Source organism: Callospermophilus lateralis, chromosome 2 (assembly GCF_048772815.1).
Source record: "Callospermophilus lateralis isolate mCalLat2 chromosome 2, mCalLat2.hap1, whole genome shotgun sequence".
NCBI lineage: Eukaryota > Metazoa > Chordata > Mammalia > Rodentia > Sciuridae > Callospermophilus > Callospermophilus lateralis.
This window is the reverse complement of record NC_135306.1, coordinates 166,098,581-166,120,978: the sequence shown is the minus strand read 5'-3', so window position 1 is coordinate 166,120,978 and position 22,398 is coordinate 166,098,581. Positions and strand designations below refer to the sequence as shown.

The 22,398-nt window shown below is 35.4% G+C and overlaps 1 protein-coding gene across 6 annotated transcripts in view; it reads left to right on the top strand.

Annotated features, from left to right (window-relative positions):
* Pik3c2a (phosphatidylinositol-4-phosphate 3-kinase catalytic subunit type 2 alpha) overlaps positions 1 to 22,398 on the top strand; it is a 113,940-nt gene that overhangs the window by 321 nt on the left and 91,221 nt on the right. The window contains exon 2 of one of the 6 annotated variants that reach the window (XM_076846952.2): positions 676 to 756. The exons of the other annotated variants lie outside the window; for them this stretch is intronic. The gene's annotated coding sequence lies outside the window, so the exon portion shown is untranslated. The remainder of the gene's footprint in view (positions 1 to 675; positions 757 to 22,398) is intronic. 6 annotated transcript variants of the gene reach the window in all.

Here is a 22,398-nt window from a genome sequence, read left to right as displayed (position 1 = left end):
CGTCCCGCGGGAGGTGCGAGGGGCCCGCGTCTCTACCAGGCCCCTTTTGTCGCGAGCGAGGGTGCGCTGGGGAGTTAGTTTTGACCTGAGCGGGAGGGAAGGCCACCTCCTGGTCCCTAGGGACAGAACTGGAGCCAGTGTCCGGTCTTCTTCTCTTATGAAGTTCTGGCGAGTGTGTATGTGTTGCATTTCTCAGTTATGGCCCCTTCCCCCTCCAGTCCCAACTCGATCTTGGGGCTAATGATTCTTTTTCTTCTCCCGGGATCCCCCTCCCCCATCCTGTTCCCTTTTTGTCGGAATCCACTTGCTTTGGAAAGGCACTATTATTTGTGTATTTAGCGCATCATCCTTCTGGGAAAGCGCAGTTAGATTAAAAATGTTTGCTTAACTGCTCCTGAGTCGTGACAGAAGAACAATAAATAAATAATAAAAACCATACTTATTTTTTTCGCAAAATTGTTTGGCTTTGAACACGAGATTCTTCAGCTATAGAATTTTTTTTTTTTTTTTTTTTTTTTTTTTTCCGGAGGGAGCAGGGATTGAGGAGGAAATTGAGGAAGGAGAAACTAAGTGAGGAGGAAAGCCTGGATATAATCTGGAAAAGAGAGCCTAGGGTAATTCGGTTTGTTGGTCTGATGGAAAGTAGAATTTTAATTATATTTTTATTTTAAACAGCATTTGAATTGAGGGAAACGAATGTGACATTACTCTTTGAACACGATTACTTATTAAAGAAGTATCCTAACACCTTTCCAGGTGGGTTTCAGGTCTTGTTGGAAAAATCATTTAGTATATTGGATTAATATCAAAGACCACAAGAAGGAGGGGGAAAAAGCAAAAACTGTTCTTAGAGGAATGATGAAGACATAGCATAATGAGAGAAAACTACACAGAGGTCCAGGAACACTGATTCCAGGGGAGACTTTGTACCTTTGCCTCCTTGGAGGCCTTTAGCAGTCCTGTCATAATTGGACTTGGTGCTGTTATTCACCATTTCAAATTAGACTGAAGTGTTTTAGTTGAGATGTACAAACTTATGAAGATATTTAAGACAGTGTTTGAATTCTGAAGCACGTTATAATATTGAGAAAATAGAGATTTATTAACCGAAACTTGATTTTAAAAACAATTTTATGTATGTACAAAACACATAGAGCTTCCACCAATCCCATAATTTTGTGCTAAATTAATAAATTAAAAGCAAATTCTTTTTCCGTATGAAAATCTCTGCAATGGGCTGGGGATGTGGCTCAAGCGGTAGCGCGCTCGCCTGGCATGCAGGCGGCCCGGGTTCCATCCTCAGCACCACATACAAACAAAGATGTTGTGTCCGCCAAATACTAAAAAATAAATATTAAAATTCTCTCTCTCTCTTCCTCTCTCACTCTTTCTTTAAAAAAAAAAAAAGAAAGAAAATCTCTGCTATTTTGTATGCATGTTGCTTCCATGCTACTTCCTTACAGACAACATATTTTAATGTTTTTATCCACAGGTTTCACACTTTTTTCAGTTTCAAAAAATATAAAAATTGGCATGCTTGCTTTAGGTATTTTAGAAACTACTATAACTTAATGTGTTTATTATGTGTATTATGATTCTTTGTTTCCTCTGCCATCAATAAGTTAAATTTTTTCATTTAAATTGCTGCATCAGTTTCCATGTCTAGGAATCTTTCCTTAATCCAACACATTGTTTTGCACTGAGCACATTCATGAAGTGAACTTATACCTAAAGGGAGTGTTGAATTTCCCAAGAACTCACAGTTCTTATCCGAGCATCAGACTAACCTTTCAAAGCAATAGTGGTACAAGCATTTTTTTTTTCTATTTCTTCCCCTCTCCCCCCACATTATTTTAGTGGTGCATTATAGTTGTACAGAATGTTGGGATTTGTTGTTACAATTCGTATATGCACACAGTATAACAATAGAATTTTGCAATATCACTCCCCAGTATTTTCTCCCTCCCTCCCCTTCTTCTACTCCCTGGTCCCTTTCCTCTATTCTGCTGATTTCCTTTCGATTTTCTTTTCTACCTTATCATTTTTATTTCACTCAACATAGTGTTCTTAAATTCCATCCATTTTCAAGCAAATGACATGATTTCATTTTTATCACTGTATAAAACTCCATTGTGTATATATACCACATTTCTTTATCCATTCATCCATTGATGGACACCTAGATTGGTTCCATAGTTTGGCTATTGTGAATTGTGCTGCTATAAACATAGCTATACATGTATCACTATAGTATGATGACTTAAATTGTTTTAAGGTCAATACTGAGGAGTGGTATAACTACATTATAAGGTAGTTCTGTGCCTAATCTTTTGAGGAGCCTTCGTACAGATTTCCATAGTGGCTGTAAAAATTAATAGTCCCACCAACAGTGTAAAAGTGTTCCTTTTTCTCTACATTCTCTCCACAAAGCATTTTTAAAAAATGTTTTGTAACTGCGTTGCCTTTTTTTTTTGGTGGTGGTGGTGGTACTGGGTGTTGAACCCATGGCCTGGCACATGCACATCCCCATCCCTATTTATTTATTTAGTGACCAGGTCTCACTAAGTTGCTCAGTCTGGCCTTGAATTTGCAATTCTCTTGCATTAGCCTCCTGAATAGCTCTATGGCATTATAGCAGACATGTGCTTCTGTGTCTGGCTATAATGTTCTTTTGATGACAATAATTTTTATACTGGGAAATATTCTTCTAGGTGTCTTTTAGTTTGTTAGTAAGACTGTGGTTGAGACTGAAAGCAATTCCCATGCTTAATTAGACAAGATAAGTTTGTCAAAAAAATTTAAACTAAATAATGCCTTTAAATTTGTATTGATTGATGATTATACGTTATACTACAAGTCAGTAGTCTCGTGCATTTATGTGTATTTTGTGTCTTTGCTTTTCTCTGTAGTCTGTTTAATGAAACCCCCCAATCCTCACCGCTATGCCCCCCCCCACTCTTATTCCCCACCCCCTGCCCTGAGGATTGAATCCAGTAGCACTCTACTTTTACCACTGTACTACATCCCCAGCCCTTTTTATTTTTTATTCTAAGACATGTTCTTACTAAGTTTCCCAGGCTGGCCTCAAACTTGTGATCCTCTGCCTCAACCTCCTGAATCTCTGGGATTACAGGTGTGTGCCACTATGCCCATCTTGCAGTTTGGTATTTCTAAAATAATAGACTCAACAAGACTGTGCACCTGGACATTTTAGGCAATTAAAAATGAGATTTATACAAATTTTAAACCACTTTTTGGATTTCTTAAAATTTTAAATTTAGCTTCCAGGGTTTAAAAACAAGTCAGTTTTAAAAACACTTTTTAATAGATTTGAAAGCAGTTATTGTTGGCTTAGCAGCTAGTATTTACCTTTTAACCTTGAAAATGCATGAAGAGGCTGGTGTGGTGGACCACACCAGTAATTCCAGCGATTTGGGAGGCTGAAGTAGGAGGATCCCAAGTTCAAAGCCAACCTCAGATACTTAGATCCTGTCTCAAAATAAAAAATAAAATATTAAAAAAGAAAGAAGGAACGAAAAGAAAATGAATGAAGATACTATGTAACTAATATTCTTACTATTAAAATAAGAAATAAAGCTTTCTGTTTTAGTCTTAGGGTCTAGTAGTTAACATTAGTGATATGAAAAAGTAATTGCAATGTTGATTCACTTTATTGCTGTGTATGGAGTTTAGTTTAAAAAAAACACTAGAGGCTTAATTAGACAAGATAAGTTTGTCAAAAGAATTTAAATAATGCCCTTAAGTTTGTATTGATTGATGATTATTCTTTAGCTAATGTTCCCCTCATCTGTTAAGTCAGTAAATAAGTAAATATTTTTATTTTCTTGAAGAGGAAAATTAGATCCAAAAATGTTGTAACTTGTTTAGCATAATATGTAAGAGGTAATGCTTGAACCCACATCTTATAGTACTAGACCCAGTATTCTTTTCATTGCATATCTTCATAATGGCTTTTGAATGTTTAGACATATAGCACGTATCAGATTTTTGGAGTGTGTGTTAAAGAATGAGCAAGTTCATATACCAGCTAGGAGAGACCAACTATAATCCATACAGCAGAAAGTACTTAAGGTATAAAAAATTGTTTATAGGAAAGAAAAGATGTGAGGTGTACTTTAGTGTCATTGAAAACAGATGAGAGTATATCAGGAAAGATATTTGAAAAAGAATTTAGATCTTAATCTGTTACTAGAGGTAGAAGAAGGGGGTGAAATTTCAAGGTCAGAGTTATTTAATGTGCAGGAAATTACTTTGGGGGAAATTAGATAAAGGAAAAAATATAGTTTTAAGGAAGGATTTACAAGGTTTATTTCAAGCAGTGGGACAGGATAGAAGTGAAGATGTGAGAATAGACCTCTGGGTAGCTATGATCAACACTTTTTATTATTTGGGTGATTCAGGAAATTTTATCTCAAGGCTATGAATCCATTGTGGCTCTAGTAGTGAGGTAGACAAATTGTCAGTTTACTGTCAGAAAACACCAGTAGATGCAGGAAGAAATTAGGTATTATTAAAGTTCTGTGGAATGAGAGGAAAAAGCAAAGATAAAGTCCTCTTTCAAGGGCCTGGGGTTGTGGCTTAGTAATACAGCACTCTCCTAGCATGTGTGAGGCCCTGGGTTGATCTGCGGCACCATATAAAAATAAATAAATAAAATAAAGGTATTTAAAAAAATTCTCTTTCAAGATGATAGTGTATGGGAAATGAATGAGAGGAGACTAGAGGGAAATAAATGTAAGTACTTAATGGTAAGGTGGAAAAAACTGAATATTGATGAGAGAGAGAAAAAAAATCTACTTTATTTAGAAAATGCTGATCCAATTAGGAAATAAGAAAACACTTTTTTCAAATAGTCTAGTAATAGTTTTTGGAGTGATTCAAAACATACATCTTCCCAAGATAAGCTCTGAAGGAGACCTGATTATTCCTATAAACAAAGCCATAGTGTATGAGTAGACATAATTACATAGATTTATTTGCTAAGTTACTTTGCTAACTGCTCTTTGGCTCCAGGGAATATGGAATAACCTACTTTAATCTGACTAGATCTCATAATGACAATTATTAGACTAATTCCATGTATGTCGAAATGCTTATGTAACACTGCACTTTTTAGGTTTTTTTTTTTTTAATCTTTTTTAGGTCAGACTTAGATACAACTTACATATAAAACTCATCCATCTTGGGCTAGGGTCGTAGCTCAGTGGTAGAGCGCTTGCATAACACATGTGAGGCACTAGGTTCAATCCTCAACACTACATAAAAGTAGAATAAATAAAAATATTATGTCCATCTACAACTAAAAATATTTAAAAAAACCAAAAACCTCGTCTATCTTATGTGTACAGTTCTGTGATTTATGGGGGGATAGTTGTGTAACTGTTTGCACCACAATTAAAATATAGAATGTTTCCATCACTTTAGAAAGGTTTTTTTTTTTTTTTTTCCTTCTGGGTATGGTAGTACACTTCTATAATCCCAGCCACTACTAGAGACTGAGGCAGGAAGATTGCAAATTCAAGGCCAGCCTTGGCAACTTGGCCAGATCTTGTCTCCAAATAAAAAATGAAGAGGTCTGGGGATGTAATTGTATGCTTGCCCAGGTGGGTTTTGGAATTCATGTGCTCAAGGGATCTTCCTGCCTCTGCCTTCCAAGTTGCTGGGACTATAGGTGCATACTACCATGCCTGGCTCAAAACATTTCTTTATGCTGCTTTTATAGTCAGTACCTTCTGTTCACCTCTAGTCCTAGCTGATTTGTTTTTATCCCTATTTTGCCCTTACCAGAATGTCAATAAATTATCATCATATAGTATGTAGTCTTTTGATTTTGGCTTCTTTCACTTAGCATGATGCTATTCAAATGAAATAATATACCTCTTAATAAACTTATTTAGGGGGCTGGGGATGTGGCTTAAGCGGTAGCGCGCTCGCCTGGCATGCGTGAGGCCCAGGTTCGATCCTCAGCACCACATACAAACAAAGATGTTGTGTCCGCCGAGAACTAAAAAATAAATATTAAAATTCTAAAAAAAAAAAAAAAAAGAATGGCTTTAGTAATTTAAAAAAAATAAACTTATTTAGAAATTTGTGAAATTTTAGACTTAGAGAAAAATTGTGAGGATAATACAAGAGAATTCTTATAAACTCTAGAGCTAGTTTGCCCTTCCTGCTTTACCCACCCTTGACCTCTAGATACCGAGGATTGAACCCTGGGCCTTGTAAATCTAGCTCAATGCTTTATCACTGAGCCATATCCCCAGCCTGTTCTTTAAATTTTTGTTTTGAGACAGAGTCTCTCTAAATTGCCCAGGCTGGCCTCAAACCTGTGCTCCTCCTGCCTCAGCCTTTGAGTAGCTAGTATTATAGGCATGCATCACTGCAACCAGCCAACTATCACCACTTCTATCTCTACATTTTTTCATCCCTCTAGACAGAAACTTTGAACCTATTATCATTAACTATCTATTCCCCTCTCCCTCCTTCCCTTGATAATCATTAATCTACTTTCTGTCTCTGAATTTTCCTACTTTAGATATTTCATATAAGTATAATCATATCTGACCTATTGACCCTTCATGCACTTAGCATAATGTTTTCAGGGTTCATCCAAGTTGCAGCATGAAAAAAAGCATTACTTTTTTTTCTCCTCTTTTTACCATTTTTTTATTGGTGCATTATAGTTGTAAATAATGATGGGATTTGTTATATATCTGTACATGTATACAATATTGTATTATTTTTATGATTGAATAATATTCCATTGTATGTATGTACCAAATTTTGTTTATCCATTCATTGATGGATACTTGGTTTGTTTCCATCTTTTGGCTACCATAAATAATGCTGGTGTGAGAGTATTTTATTGATATGTATGTTTGTTTTTAGTTATTTTGGATATATATATAGGAGTGGAATTTTGGGGTCATGTGGTAATTCTGTGATTAATTTTTTGAGGAAACACCAAAGTGTTTTTCAGAGTAACTGCACCTTTTTACATTCTGTCAGCCAAGTATGAGGGTTTCAATTTCTCTATAGCCTTTCTACTGCTTTGTATTTTCCTTTTTTTAAAAGTTACAGTCATTCAAGTAGGTTTGAAATTCCTCATTGTAGTTTTTATTTGCATTTCTCTAGTAACTAATGATATTAGGCATCTTTTCATATGCTTTTTGGCAATAAACTGCCTTTTTTTAGTGATAGGAACATACAGATATTTTTAGATATATGTAATTTTAAATGTTACATACTATTTTTAAGTTGCTAAGGTTGGCCTTGAACTTGCAATCCTACTGCCTCAGCCTCCCTAGTTGCTGGGATTTCAGGAATGTGCCACTGAGCCTGGTTATGTACTATTTTTAAATGCTTGTTATGCATTTTTGTGTGCATGCGTATAAGATTTTATTTAATCTTGAAAACACTAAGAGGTATTATCTGTGCTTTAAAAATGAGAAAACTAAAGACCAAATAAGATTAAATTGCTTAGGATCACACAGTTAATAAGAATGATGTCCAATATTTGAGCTTGGGTCTTGCTACTACATGATTTTTGTTTTTATCACAGTTTTATGAAACTACCCATTTCATGCAAATTGCTATCATGTGAAGGTTTTTTTAGTCATATAAATTGATGGAGTTTGGAAGGAGGAAAATTCCAGGAGTATTCATGTCAGTTTTTTAATGTTTTGGGTTTCTTTTCTTTTTCTTTTTTGGAACCAGTGGTTGAACCCAAGGGTGCTTAACCACTGAGCTACATCTCCAGCCCTTTTTTATTTTTTATTTTAAGACAGAGTCTTGCTAAGTTGCTTAGGGCCTTGCTAAGTTGCTGAGGTTGGCTATTTTGGATTTTTTTAATTGAAACTCAGTTTTATTTTTTTCCCTATCTTTAGCCATTTTGGAAATGCAGACATATACCATAACAGCATAAAAGCTTTACTGTTATTTGTCATGTTGGAATTCTGGTAATGTCAAACTATATTTAATGATTCATGTCAATTGAATGAACAATAAAGTAGTCTAAAGTTCAGTAATTATCTCTAAAAAGTAGTACGTTTGTTGAGAGACTGCGTCAGATTGAAAACTACTTGCTCAGCAAAATGCCTTTCTGTAGGAGTCTCTTTTTGCGTCTTTATCTTCTTTTCTTGTCCTCTTCCCGATCACATATAATGATACACAAGCAGACATAGGAGGTTGTTCTAGATCTATTCCATTTGTGAATCTTGCTTCTAAGGGCTCAAGGTGGAATAATGATTACTAATACTTACTAGACTACAGTGTCGCCATTGCTTTTTGTCAAAATATAAGAATTAAGCTCTTTATTAATGTATTTGTAGCACTTGCACAAAGCATTATCATACTAATAGAGCAGTACTGGAAGTTAAAGAATGGAGTGGAAACTGGCTAATCTCACAGTCTTTACACTTGTGGAAAAGCTTGGGAAAATTTTCCCACGTCTCTTTTTATGTCCTGGTTGTGAGGCCAATTTCATTTTTTCTCTAACTATACTGTTAAGAATAGTATTCCCCCCCAACTAATGATTTTTTTTTTCTCCATTTCATTTGCTGTCTAAACATTTGTTTACTTGTTTGATTCAAACGACTTATTATTATTTCTGGTAAAATCCTTAGTATAAGTCATTATTGGTTCTTGTCTCTTTGTTACCTTTTAATTGATCTCCCAGTTTCCACTTTTGTTTTTCTGTTTGGACTTCCACAGAGCAATCTTTGAACAATGTAAATCAGATCATGTGAATGTAAGTAAAATCCACCTTTGGCTTCCTGTTACATCTAATAATTAAGTTTATTAGTGTCTCCCCACCCCCTCCCATTCTAATTGAGAAATGGAGATTTTAAGATTTTTTTCCCCCCAGGGAGGATTTGTTTTTGATAATTGAGCTTGGAAATTTAACTATTATTTCTCCTCCCTTTGTCCTCCCCTTCACCCAGGGGTGGGTGCCTTACCACTGAGCTATATATATCCCCAGCCAGTTTGATTTTTTAATTTTAAGACAGGGTCTCACTAAGTTGCTTAGGACTTAGTTAAGTTGCAGAGACTGGCTTTGAACTACTCCTGCTCAGCCTTCTGAATTGTTGGGATTACAGGCATGTGCCACTACACCTGCCTTATTTTTAATAAGGTTCAGTGCTTGACCACTGAACCACATCCCCAGCTCTTTGTATTTTTTATTTTGATACAGGGTCTTGCTGAGTTGCTGAGATTGTCCTTGAACTTGTGATCTTCCTGTCTCAGTCTCTTGAGTTGTTGGGATTACAGTCATGCACCATCCTGCCCAGTTCTATATTTAGTAGTTTTTTAAGTTGAATTTCTCTTAATACCTTTAGACTTAAGAATATAAAACTTTTTCAGATATAAAGCTTGATTGAATAGGAAAGCTGATTTCTAAGGAAGTAATATTCAGAAATGTCAGTTTCTAACTCCAGAGAGAAAACTATTACATCAGAATTAGTTTTTATTCAAAGAACTACGAAAACAGCTATTATATGGAGTAGTTGGCTGAATGTTTAAAGTCAAGTAATATATTTGCTATGTATGGTTGACTAGTGATAACCTATAATAAATAAAATTATTTTTCAGTGACAATTTTTAAATTATTATTATTCCTTGGATATTTTCTTCAAATATTTCTTTGATTCAGTTATCTTTCCTTGTCCTTCTTGGATTCCAAATGTGTTATGTTAGACCACTGTCTAACAGAGACAGTGTTAGACCACTGAGAACTCAGATATGCGGTTCTCTCAAGCCCCCAGCCTCTTTCGGTTTGTTTCAGTTTGATTATTTCCAATTGTTGATGTGTCTTTAGTTTACCACTCCTTTTTTTCTGCTATTAAATCTCTCTAATTAATTTTTCATTTCTGAAATATTTTTCCCTTCTAGCATTTTTTAAAAAATAATTTCCATCATGGCTGAAATTCCTCACATTTTTATATGTTACCCATCTTTTCTAAAAGATCATTTAGTATCTTTATCATAATTATTTAAAGACTCCTTTTGAATGATTCCAACATTTGGTACCATCTTTTTATCTGCTTATTTTCAATGTTTCTTTGACCTTGGGTCACATTTTCTAGCTTCTTTCTATCATAATCTTTGATTGTATGCCAGTCAACTTACATAAAGCAATATTAGAGTCTGAAGTTTACTTATTATTTACTTAATATATGTCTTCATGGCCTTTATTCTGTCAGGTGACTAAATTGAATAAGCCTGACTTAAAAAGTAAAATGAGAGTCTGCCTTTTTTCCCCCTTTTTTTCCAGTAAGGCCTCTTGCATGCTAGACAAGCACTTTACTGGTGAGCTGCAGTCAATTTTATTTTAAGGGTCTTGCTGTGTTTCCCAGGTTTTGCTTCGAACTTTCAATCCTGCCATCTCAGCCTCTGGAGTACCTTGCGCCACTGCCCTGGCTTAAGTCTGTCCTTTGTTGTAGCTTTAGTTTGATTCACTTCACTGTGTTCAAATATTTTAGGGTGAGGAATTCAATCCCTAGTATGACAAAAACAAACAACAACAACAACAAAAAAAACACTTTGTAGCAGAATTGTGACTTTCTGTTCAGCAGGATTTGGGATCTGAACCTTGACATGATTTCAGGGATCTCTATTTTGCCGCCTAGCTGGCCAGCTTTTCAGATCCCTGGTAAATTCTCTTTGTGTAGTTCTGCTTCCTGCCTGTGTCTTAGGAGCTCTGCCTTGCTGTCCATACCCTAACCTCTGGAGGGCAGCTGTTTTACATTCTGTGAAGGCCTACAATGCCATGGAGACTTTCCTTAGCCCTCCTGTCTCATCTCAAGCTGTGATAGCTGAAATGTTGTGCTATTAGACAAATTTCTCTCTGTTCACCTGCTAGTCCTCCTTGGAAGATGACTGCCTTGGACCTTTGTACTACAAGGGGGTCTCTTTCAGTTCTTGCCATATCCCCAGATTTCAATGTGCTACCTGTGTAACATTGTTAAAACCTTTGGGAGAGTTGGTGGGTGGAAACAGATTTGTTCCATGCTTCGGGCTCCATATAAGTCTTTATCCAGCATTTTGGAACACTTAGCTACCTCTTCTACTCTTAAGAATTATCATCCGTTAAGCCAACCGGTATGTGGCTGTTAAAATTTGTTAAAAAGTCTGGCTTATTTCCTCTCATCCCTGTCTGCAATGCATGTCTTCTTTCTGCTGCTATCCTGGAGAGGAGAGTAGTGGTGGGCTTTTCTCTCTATGAAGGATATCACTTTCTGAAGTTTAATTCATTAATTTTTAAAATTTTTATTTTTTGTGTCCTTTGCTCTCTGATGTCTTAAAACTATTAGTGTTTTAGCTTATTTAGCTTGTTCTTTGTTGTTGGAGTGAGAGTGACAATCTCTTGCCATGTTGGATATCCTAATAAGTGAAAATTATGTTATACATTTATCACCTTTGTTTTGAATTAATAAAGCATTCAATGATGAAAAATTTAAAAACTCTACTAAAGTTTAGAGACATTCCCCTACCTGCATTTTTAGATCATTTAGTATTTTCTTATTTTCATTATCTCAGTCTTCTAAAGTATCTCTTCCTTTCCATCTGTGCCTCTGATTGTATACTTTCCCCTTTTTTCTAATGCCTAAGCTGGTATTTATCTTCTGTCTTTATCTCCTGATTTCCTTCCCTTCAGCCTACCAGATGTTGAAGGCCTTTCCCATTTTAAATACCGTACACCATGGCCTTTTTACCTATTTAGTTTTGTTCCCTTTATTGTCAAAGAAGTGAAAGAATAATTTGTTCTTTTTATATGTAATTCCTTATTTTTCCTTTAGTTTTCCATGCTTCTCTAAAACTGCTCTTCAAAAACCACTAATGCATGGAGGGAAATGAGGAGTAACTGCCAATGGGTAAAAGATTTCTTTTGGAGAGATGAAAGTATTCTGAAATTTTGGGAGTAATGATGGTCATATAGTTCTATGACTATCCTAAGAATAACTGAACTGTGTATTTTAAAAGGGTGAATTTTATAATAAGTGAATTATATCTCAATAAAGCTATCACTTAAAAAAATCATCGAGCAATTCTTAGACTTAGTGTATTTTTTTCCTGTCCTCATTCTGTGTCACCTCTTTTTAATTTCTTTCTTTAAAAAAAATATTTTTTGTAGTTGTAGATGGATACAATACCTTTATTTAATTTATTTATCTTTATATGGTGCTGAGGATCGAACCTAGGGCCTCACATGTGCTAGGCAAGTGCTGTACCACTGAGCTACAACCTCAGCCCCACTTCTTTTTAATTTCTGACAGTACGGATCATTTTCTTCTTCGAACATTTTATTCTCTGTATTACTCTGACATCAACCTTAAAACCTTTGTTATTTTCCTTCAACCTCCTTTTTTTTGCTTAAGTATTAGTGACTCTCGTGATCATCCTCTTGATACTTTTTTCATTCTCTACATTTTTCCAGGGCAATCTTACCTGCTTCCATGACTTAAGGTATTCAGCTCTACATATATACTGTTTAAAGATTTATCTCTAGCCAAATTGCTGTTGAACCCAAGGCCAGTATTTCTAATCCCCAGGCAGATATGAACTGTATTTTTCACAAGTACTTCTTGGTCTGATTCTGACCTTTTGGTCTGATTTTGATCTTTTGGAGAAAGAAATTGATGACTTATTATTTGGCATTTTCAAGATGGTTTCCAAATACTTTAAATGAAAATAAATGCAACAAGAGTGGGTTAAAAATTTACATGATGTATCTCTTAGGATAAAATACTCATTTGAATGTATTCTTCAGTATAGATAGGTTTTTTATTTTTTATTTTTGGTAGTACTAGGGATTTGAGCACTGAGCTACACCTACATCTTTTTAAATCTTTATTTTGAGGCAGGGTCTAACTTGCCTGAGTGCCTCAAACTTGGAATCTTCTTCCTCAACTTCCCAAGTTGCTGGGATACAGGCATGTACCACTGTACTATGCTAAGTATCTGATAGGCTGTTAGAGCCCCACAGTGAAAATTTCCTTCCTAATCTGGTCCATATTTAATTTGGGTTCAATCCCCATACTACACAAAAATAAATAAATAAATGAAAGTATAAAAGCCATAAATGGGACTGGGGATGTAGCTTAGTGGTAGAACACTTTGCTAGTGTGTGAGAGGACCTGGATTTAGTCCTCAGTTCTGACAACAAACAAAATCCAGAATGGTAGGCCTTATTTAAAGTCTGCAGATTATTCAGGGGGCTTAAATAAGAAGAAATTTTTGTTCTCAAAAAACAAGGGCTGAGGTTGTGGCTCATCCTTGTCTGGCATATTTGGGGCACTTGGTTTGATCCTTGGCACCACATAAAAATAAATAAAGGTATTGTGTCCATCTACAATCTAAAAAATATTTTAAAAAATCCAAAACAATAACAAAAAACCAGGTGTTTGAATTATTTTTCTGGGGTAGAGGAAAATAATACTGTTGGGAACATTAATTTTTCTTCACTGGAAAGTAATGATGTTTGTCCATTGTTTTTGGTTCCTGTTCCTTAACTTATAAATGCTAATCTTGCACTAGACCATTTTGGCTTTTGAGTATTTGAAATGTGATTAGTCTTTTTTTTTTTTTTTTTTTAAGAGAGAGAGAGAGAGAGAGAGAGTGTGTGTGTGTGTGTGTGTGTGTGTGTGTGTGTGTTTAAGAGAGAGAGAGAGAGAGAGAGAATTTTAATATTTATTTTTTAGTTTTCGGCAGACACAACATCTTTCTTTGTATGTGGTGCTGAGGATCAAACCCAGGCCGCTCGCATGCCAGGCAAGCGTTTTACCGCTTGAGCCACATCCCCAACCTCGTGATTAGTCTTAATAGAGATGTAATAAGTGTAAAATATACACCAGATTTTGAAGACTTAGTATTAAAGAATACAAAATATCCCACTCATTTTTGTATCAATTATCTGTTGAAATGATAATTTGGAAAAACAAGATTAAGTAAAATTAATATATTGTTGATCTCATGTATTTGTTTTCGTTAATGTAGTCATAGAAAATTTTAAGTTATATGTGGCATGCATTCCGTTTTTATTGGGCAGAATAAATTCACACCCGGAGTCTGGATACTTTTTATTTTATTGTTAGTTTTTAAAAGTGTTCAGGAAGCTTGATACATTTTTAAAAATTAGTTAATTAATTTTTTATGTGGTGCTGAGGGTCAAACCCAATGTCTCACATGTGCTAGGCAAACACTCTACCACTGAGCTACAACCCCAGCCCTCTTCATTTATTTTTGTGATGAATTTGTACGGTGTCTAATACCAAAGAACTTATAGTTTTTTACTTATTTGTTTTTGTTAGATAAGTTTTCTTTCTTCTATGAATCAGTGATAGGAGAATATTATCTTTTCATGTACTGGGTTTTTCCTTTTAACAGTGATGGAACACCTCCTGTTTGTAGTTTTCTATTGCCAACTCCCTCCTAGTTTTCAATATAACCGATTCCCTGCACTTATTTATTCTAAACTCAACCATGTAAAGGTTTTTCAGTAAAGGTTGAATTATTAATACATAGAGGTTTTTTAGCCTGTTATTTTGGTTTCATAATTGAACTTTTCTTTGATGAAAGGAATATTGTCTTTTGTTCTGTAGTCATTGATGCATTCATTTAACAACCATTAGAAATCTTGAGTGAAGAGGATTCATAAAGTAAGAGTTCTTGTCCTCAGTGAAATTACCAATTTGCTAGTCATTTGGTGATGTGGTGCTGAGTGCCTCACACATTCAAGGCAAGCGCTCTACCACTAAGCCACAACCCTAACCCTGAAAGTTAAAATATTTATAAGGAATAAATTGTGTTAATTTAGACATGTACCAATTTGAGATAACTTAAAAAATATGTGTATGACTTAAAAATATGAGTCCTGAATATACCACTTGCTAGCTTCTATGAGTTTAGTTAGATCATATACATTAGGTGCTTAAGTTTCTTCTTTTTTGGTACCTGGGATTGAATCCAGGGGTGCTTAACCACTGAGCCATATCCCCAACCCCCTTTACCTTTCTCCCCCACTTTTAAAATATATTTTATTTAAAGACAGGGTCTCCCTAAATTGCTTTAGACATTATTAAGTTGATGAGACTAGTTTTGAACTTGTGATCCTCTTGCCTCAGCCTCCAGGTCACTGGGATTATGGCGTGGCCTGGCAAGTTTCTTCATTTGTAAACTAGGGATAGTAATAGTAGTTACTTTATAAAAGTTGTGAGACAGTACCGGCAGGTGCAGGGGGTTGAGGGGAAGAATAGAGGTATTTTGAACTAGACAGAGGGAGGTGAAGGGAGGGGAAGGGGCATGGGGTTAGGAATGATAGTAGAATGAATTGGACATTATTACCTATGTGCGTATATGATTACATGACCTGTGTAACTCTACATTATGTACAACCAGATGAATGAGAGGTTACACTCCATTTATGTATGATGTGTCAAAATGCATTCTACTGTCATGTATAACTACTTAGAACAAATAAAAAATATATTAAAAACAGTTGTGAAAGTTAAATTAGTTAATTTAAGGAGTTAATTAACTAAAGGAATGTATACCATATAGGATCTATGCATTTCTGTCTCTACCTAAGATGTGTAGTTTTTGTTTAGTTTTTGCAGTACTGGGGATTAAACTCTGGGATGCTCTACCACCTTTTTATTTTTATTTTGAGACAGGATCTTGCTAAATTGCTGGCTTACCTCAAATTTGTGGTCCTCCTGCTTCAGTGTCCCAAGTTGCTGGGATTATAGGCATATACCACCCCATCAGGCAAGATATGTAGACATTTACTACAATTTTATCAAACATTTTCCATGGTTACTCAGTCACCATGAGTGATGGCATTATATTCCATTCCACATAGGTATCATAATTTAGTTTTCTTTAAGGTTCATTGTTATTTTAGAGGAGGAGTTATCTATTTTTTTAATATTTATTTTTTACTTGTAGTTGGATACAATATTGTTAATTAATTAATTTATTTTTATGTGATGCTGAGGATTGAACCCACGGCCTCACCCATGCTATGGGAGCACTCTACCACTAGGCCAAGCCCCAAGCCCCAGGAGTTATCTATTATTGAACTCAAGTAATAGTTACTCCTTTTTCTTAAGTATCTCTAGTTTTTAAAATCAGAAAGCATTTAGATGGGTAGCAAGACTGACCTTTTTTTTTCTGAGATTTAAATTTAAATTGTAAATGAATGTCTGTCACTTAAGAAGCCAAGAGCTTTTAATAATCTGTTTTGTGATATGCAAATGGTTTCCAAAAGTTTAATTGCCCTCTTTAAAAGAATTTTTTTGTTGGTTGTTGTTTTTAAGAAATTTTAAAGTAGCTACAGCCTTGTGTTTTTCACTGGGTTTCTTTATGTAGGGAAAATTTTGGCAGTTGATATACATTTCTCATTCAAAAACGAGTTATCTTTCCCATGTTGAATTAGGGGAACATTAACATCCAAGTTTTTATTTTTAATTAGCATGTGGGAAATTATTTCCAGCTAAATGTTTGCCATCAAATGGAGCTTTATTTTAAAAAATTAATGGAGCATGCCAATGTAGCAGCCCCAGAAAAATAGCTAAAGCACAGGGTTACTTTTGGACAATCTTTTAAGTCCTTTTATTTTCGTTTGAATACACATGCATGATAATTCTTTGGAAAACTAAAATATGGTAATTTAGCTGCCAACAGATAGCTCTCAATTACTATGTTTAGCATATGATTACCTTTGATTTTTGGTACTAGAGATAGAGCAAGCAAATAAATTGGTGATGTGAAAACAAAAACACATTCATAGTTAAAATATATTTACCACTTTGTTAGTAAATGAGTTAACATTTATTTGAAATGTCCCCCTTTGTGATTCATTACCAATTATGGTAAGCATGAGAAGACTTAAATAACAAATTGGCTTTATACTTGTTGAAGGTGAATTATAGTTAGGTATCTTTTTGTAAAATGCTATTTTGTTTTAATGCATGATTATATGAAAAATAGGAAATGTTGGGTTAGTGTGACAAAGAGAGAGTACTTATTTAACATTTGTGAAGCACTAGTTCAATCCTGAAAAACTGGGGAGTGGGAGGAAGAGAGAGTGAGAGAAAGAAAAGAATAGGAAAATATGGTATTCAATAACAGGTGATTACACTCTACTCATTGCTCGTGTCATATTATTCATACTCTTATGCCATCTGAAATGCTTTCTACAATTCTAACAACCTGCATTCCCTTGTGTTAAAACATATATTTAATAATTTAAGTTTATCCTTCCTTCTTTCCTTCCCTCCTTAGTACTAGGCAACAAACCCTCATGTATGCTAGGCAAGTACTCTGCAACTGAACTTCATCCCCAACCTTTTTTCTTTTGAGGCAGGGTTTTGTTAAGTTGCTCTCAGGCTGGCCTTGAACTTGAGATCCTCCTGCCAAGGTCACCCCAGTAGCTGGGAGTACAGGCATGTGCCACCACATTAGACTTAGTTCCATTTTTATTAAGCAGAATGCCTGTGTGTGTGTGTGTGTGTGTGTGTGTGTGTATGTGTATGTGTGTGTGGTGTTGGGGATTGAACTCGGGGCCTTGAGAATGCTAGACAAGTGCCCTATGACAGCTGCAACCCTTTTTAAAAATTTTATTGAGGTTTTGCTACTAAGTTGCTTTGGCTGTCCTCAGATTTACAATTCTCCTGTCTCAGATTCCTGTGTAGCTGGGAATACAGGCATACACCACCATGCCTGGCTCAAAATGGTTTTAAATGTGGAGAACTAGGCAAATGAACAAGTAGGTCTTTGCATTTAAGCCTATTTTAGCCTGTTGAATAGATGTACAAGTTCATAGATTGTGTGTTAATCAGAACTTTCTGGGATACCATGGCAGAAACTCATTTGAAACCATCTTAAGCAAACAAAACAACCTAGTGGCTTATACAGTGAAGCGTTTGTCCTAGAGCATGGTTAGATCCAAATGCTTAATGTAAGATTATCCAGAATACATCTTATTTCTCATTTACCTCTGTTTTCTTCTGGCTTGGAAGCATTCTTAGGCGTCTCCTTAAGTAGCGACAAAGATGGGCATAACAGTGCGAGTTTACATCACATCAGTTTAGCAATCTCAAACAAAAGTTCCCTTTCCAAATAGTTTCAGCAGAAGTCCTGGTGTTAATACTGATGAGCTGGATTTGGATCCTCCAAACCATTTGAGGGTGTGAAAATGTGGGGATTGAGAATGGTCCATTCCTGGGCTGGGGTTGTATCTCAGTGGTAAAGTACTTGCCTAGCAGGTGTGGGGCACTGGGTTCTATCCTTAGCACCACATACATACATATATACATACATACATACATATATAAATGTATTATGTCTATTTACAACTGAAAATATATATATTAAAGAAAAAAAGAATGGACTATTCCTGTTTTAATTAATTGGGATAAAAGGGAGATAAACAATCTGTAAAAAAGAAGCTAGAGGTCCTATTACTAGATGCAAGGATGCCAACCAAGTAGGCAAAAGGGTTTACAATGTATCTACCTTGGATACCTAGAAAGCAAGAAAGCCTCTGTTTATGTCCCATGTTTTTTCCCCAGGTAGAATGTGGGCTTAGCATGTTCAAGGCCCTGAGTTCCATCCACAGAACTGCCAAAAATAAAGAAAAGAATTGATAAAATTTTTTGTTGAGCTAAAAACATAAATTTCGATGAGAGTGCTTAGGAAAAGCTTCAGAGAGGAGATGGTATTTTAATTGGGCCCTGAAAGGCAAGTAGAATTTTTCAAGGCACAATGTATAAAGAAAGGAGTCAGTCATTTGAGAAGTTTCTAGGTCAATCATTTGAGAAGTTTGGCAGTGAAAGTAGAAAATTAAAATGAAAGCCACTATAGTCTTAAAAGAGAATGTTAAGATATCCCTCCCCCTTCTCAATATGGAGGACACTTAAGCATTTTTTTGGCAACTAAAGGAGAAATTAACAGTGCAAAAGAGGCAACCACTGATAGAGAAGTATAGGGGAATTCAGTGAGGTTAATAAGGATATGAGTGGAGAAGGTAGCCTGAGAAAGGAAAAGTATTCCTTCTAGAGAAGGAAAATGGTCGTGGTGGCAGCAGTAGCAGAAGTTAAGACAAAAATGCATTGTTAGTTAAGTGGCTTTAGTTTTATTAATTTAAATGAACGAGGGCCTGGGTTGTGGTTTAGTGGTACAGCACTTGTCTGAAGTAATTGCCTGAGTTCTATTCCTAGCACTTCAGAAAAAAATAAAATAAAAACTAAATGAATCAGAAAAGGTTTATCAATTACTGCTTTGTAATAAACCATTCCAGAATGATTGTGTGGATTAGCTATCTGGACTGAGTTTATCTGGGTGGTTTCTTCTGCTGGTCTTACTTTGAGTCATTCATGAGTCTGATGTCATCTGGAGTGTGGTAGATGGTCTAAGATGGTGGCTTTATCACATGTTAGTGATTGTTGCTGGCTGTTGGCCAAGCTTTCTTTTCTCTCCTACTTCTCTTTCATTCTCAGTGAGTATTAATTCAGATGACAGTAGTTGCAGTTCAAGAGAGGAAGAACTCAGTAAGGTCTCTTATGATCTAGTCTTGATACTCCAACACTATCACTTTTTCCATATTTTATTGGTCAAAGCAAGTCCAAGACCCATTCAGGTTAAGAGAGTTGAGAAATAGAAGTCTATACTAGTGAGACAAGAAAATCATGTTGTAAAGGAATGTGTGTATTCAAGTGGGTGAATTTGTGCCCATTTCCCCCAACTGAACATTTTATTGTGAACGTTTTCAGTTATAGCAGCTGAGTTGAAGGAACTGTAAAGCAAAATACCCATGTACCTAACATCTGTTCTATTAACATTTTCCTATACTTACCTTATCACATATTTATCCATCTGTCATCCCTCTATCCATTAATTTATATTTTTATGCACTTAAAAGTAAGTTGCACATGAATACTTTGTGTGCAGTATTATCAAGAGTTCAATGTTTATTTATTGTTTTGGGTTTTTTTTTTTTTTTTATTGTTGTTTTGGTACTGGGGATTGAACCCAGGGATGTTTTACCACTGATATACATCCCCAGCCCTTTTTTGGGGGGGCAGTGAGGCTACCAGGGATTGAATTCAGGGACACTCAACTACTGAGCCACATCCCCAGCCCTATTTTGTATTTTTTTAGAGATAGGGTGTCATTGAGTTGTTTAGCACGTCGCTGTTGCTGAGGGTGGCTTTAAACTCATTATCCTTCTGTCCCAGCTTCTTGAGCTGCTGGAATTACAGGGATGCACCACCATTCCTGGCTCTCTGTCCTTTTTATTTTTAATTTGAGACAGAGTTTTACTAAATTGCTTAGGGGAATAGGACTGTGCCTCTGTGCCCAACCTTTGTCTTTCCTTTTCTTTTGATGTAAAATTCAAGTATAATGAAGCATACAAGTTTCAAGTATACATCATGACTATGTTTTGCAGTCTACTGTGGAAGGTGAAAAATTGGAATAACTTTTCAACAAATATATGAAAGAATTGCAAATAGTCCAAAGACATTACGAGGATATTCCTTGAATACCTCTTTCTGTATGTCCTCATTGTTAACATTTTTTTAAATACTTTTTTTAGTTGTAGATTGACATAATACCTTTATTTATTTTTATATGGTGCTGAGGATTGAACCCAGTGCCTCACATATGCTAGGCAAGTGCTCTACCACTGAGCTACAATAGCAACATTTTTTTTTCCTGTTTGTTATTAACTCAACACCTAAATTTTCATTTCTTTTAAATAAGATCTTTTGTTTCTTTCATAATTTATTTTTTAGGTGGACACAATGTCTTTATTTTATGTTTATGTGGTGCCAAGGATCGAACCCAGTGCTTTGTGCATGCTAGGCGAACGCTCTACCATTGAGCTATAATCCCAGTCTCCTAAATTTTCATTTGTATTATATTAATTTGAATTTATTTGGGGTTTTTCCCTGTCTCCTTTCATCAGACTCTTCTTGAACATGTATTATAGAAAAACATGTTCAAGAAGGGGGGAAAAACATGTTCAAGAAGGGGGGTAAAACATGGGACATAAACAGAGGCTTTCTTGCTTTTTAGGTATCCAAAGTATATTGCAGAGTAGATTGGATTAATAATAAATAGCATTTATTTAGTGCTTATGCTCAGAATCAACATAAGCATTTTAGTTGCATTATTTCATTTAATCTATATGATAATTTTTTTTTTTAAATTCCAGTACTGGGAATTGAATCCAGACCTTCACATATGTTAGGCAAGTACTCTACCTAAGCTACATCCCCCAACCCTTTCTATTTTTTATTTTGAGATAGGTTCTCACTAAGTTATTTATGGCCTTGCCAAATTGCTGAGGCTGGCCTCAAACTTGATCCTCCTGCTTCAGCCACCCAAATCACTGGCATTACAAGTGTGCACCACTATGCCTGACTTAAGGACTTTTTTGTGTGTATGGTGCTGGGAATTGAACTCAGGGCCTTGTGCATATGAGGCAAGCACTCTACCAACTGAACTATATCCTCAGCCCTGATTTAAGGGTTTTTAAAGGAAAAATTTTGATATTATAACTTGACTTACTACAGATAATCAGAACAGAAGTGTGATCAAATCTATGTGACAATTTGTCATAACCTTTGAGTAGAATCTTTTTTTTAATATTGTGTTTTAGTTGTAGTTGAACACAATACCTTTATTTTATTTTTTAAAATATTTTATCTTTTAGTTGTAATTGGACATAATACCTTTATTTTATTTATCTTTATGTGGTGCTAAGGATTGAACCCAGCGCCCCGCATGTGCTAGGCGAGCGCTCTACTGCTGAGCCACAACCCTAGCCCCTGAGTAGAATCTTACAGGTTCTTATGGCCTTAACACTTTTATTATTGTAAGCTACATTACAGTGTACATTTTTAGTAAGTGTAGAATAGTGTAAATTCTTAATCAGTTTTTTTCACATATTTTGATTAAATAATCATTATCTTACTGACTAGGTATCTAATTGGCTTTTGAGCAATTTGATAGCAAAAGGATCACAAATAGCAAAAGGATTGCACCCATTTTAGACTTGCTATTTTCGTAACAATAAACCCTATCTGAACTCTTGAAAATATGTGACTAGCACTTAAGCTGTTTCATGCCAAGAATTCTGCTAAAAGTACCACTGGTTAATGGCAGTCATGTGACAGCTGAAATGAAAACTTTTTAAGTTCATTTATTGTGCCAGCTTTCCTGTTAGGTCAGCAAATGGAATAAAGTCATGTGTGTCTAAATATCTTACTTAACCAGTAGTATATCAGGTCTTAAGGATTCTTTCATTCAGATTTCACCCAAATGTTCATTTTATTTTATTTACTTGGTAGTGTATTTTTGTAAGTGGCCTCA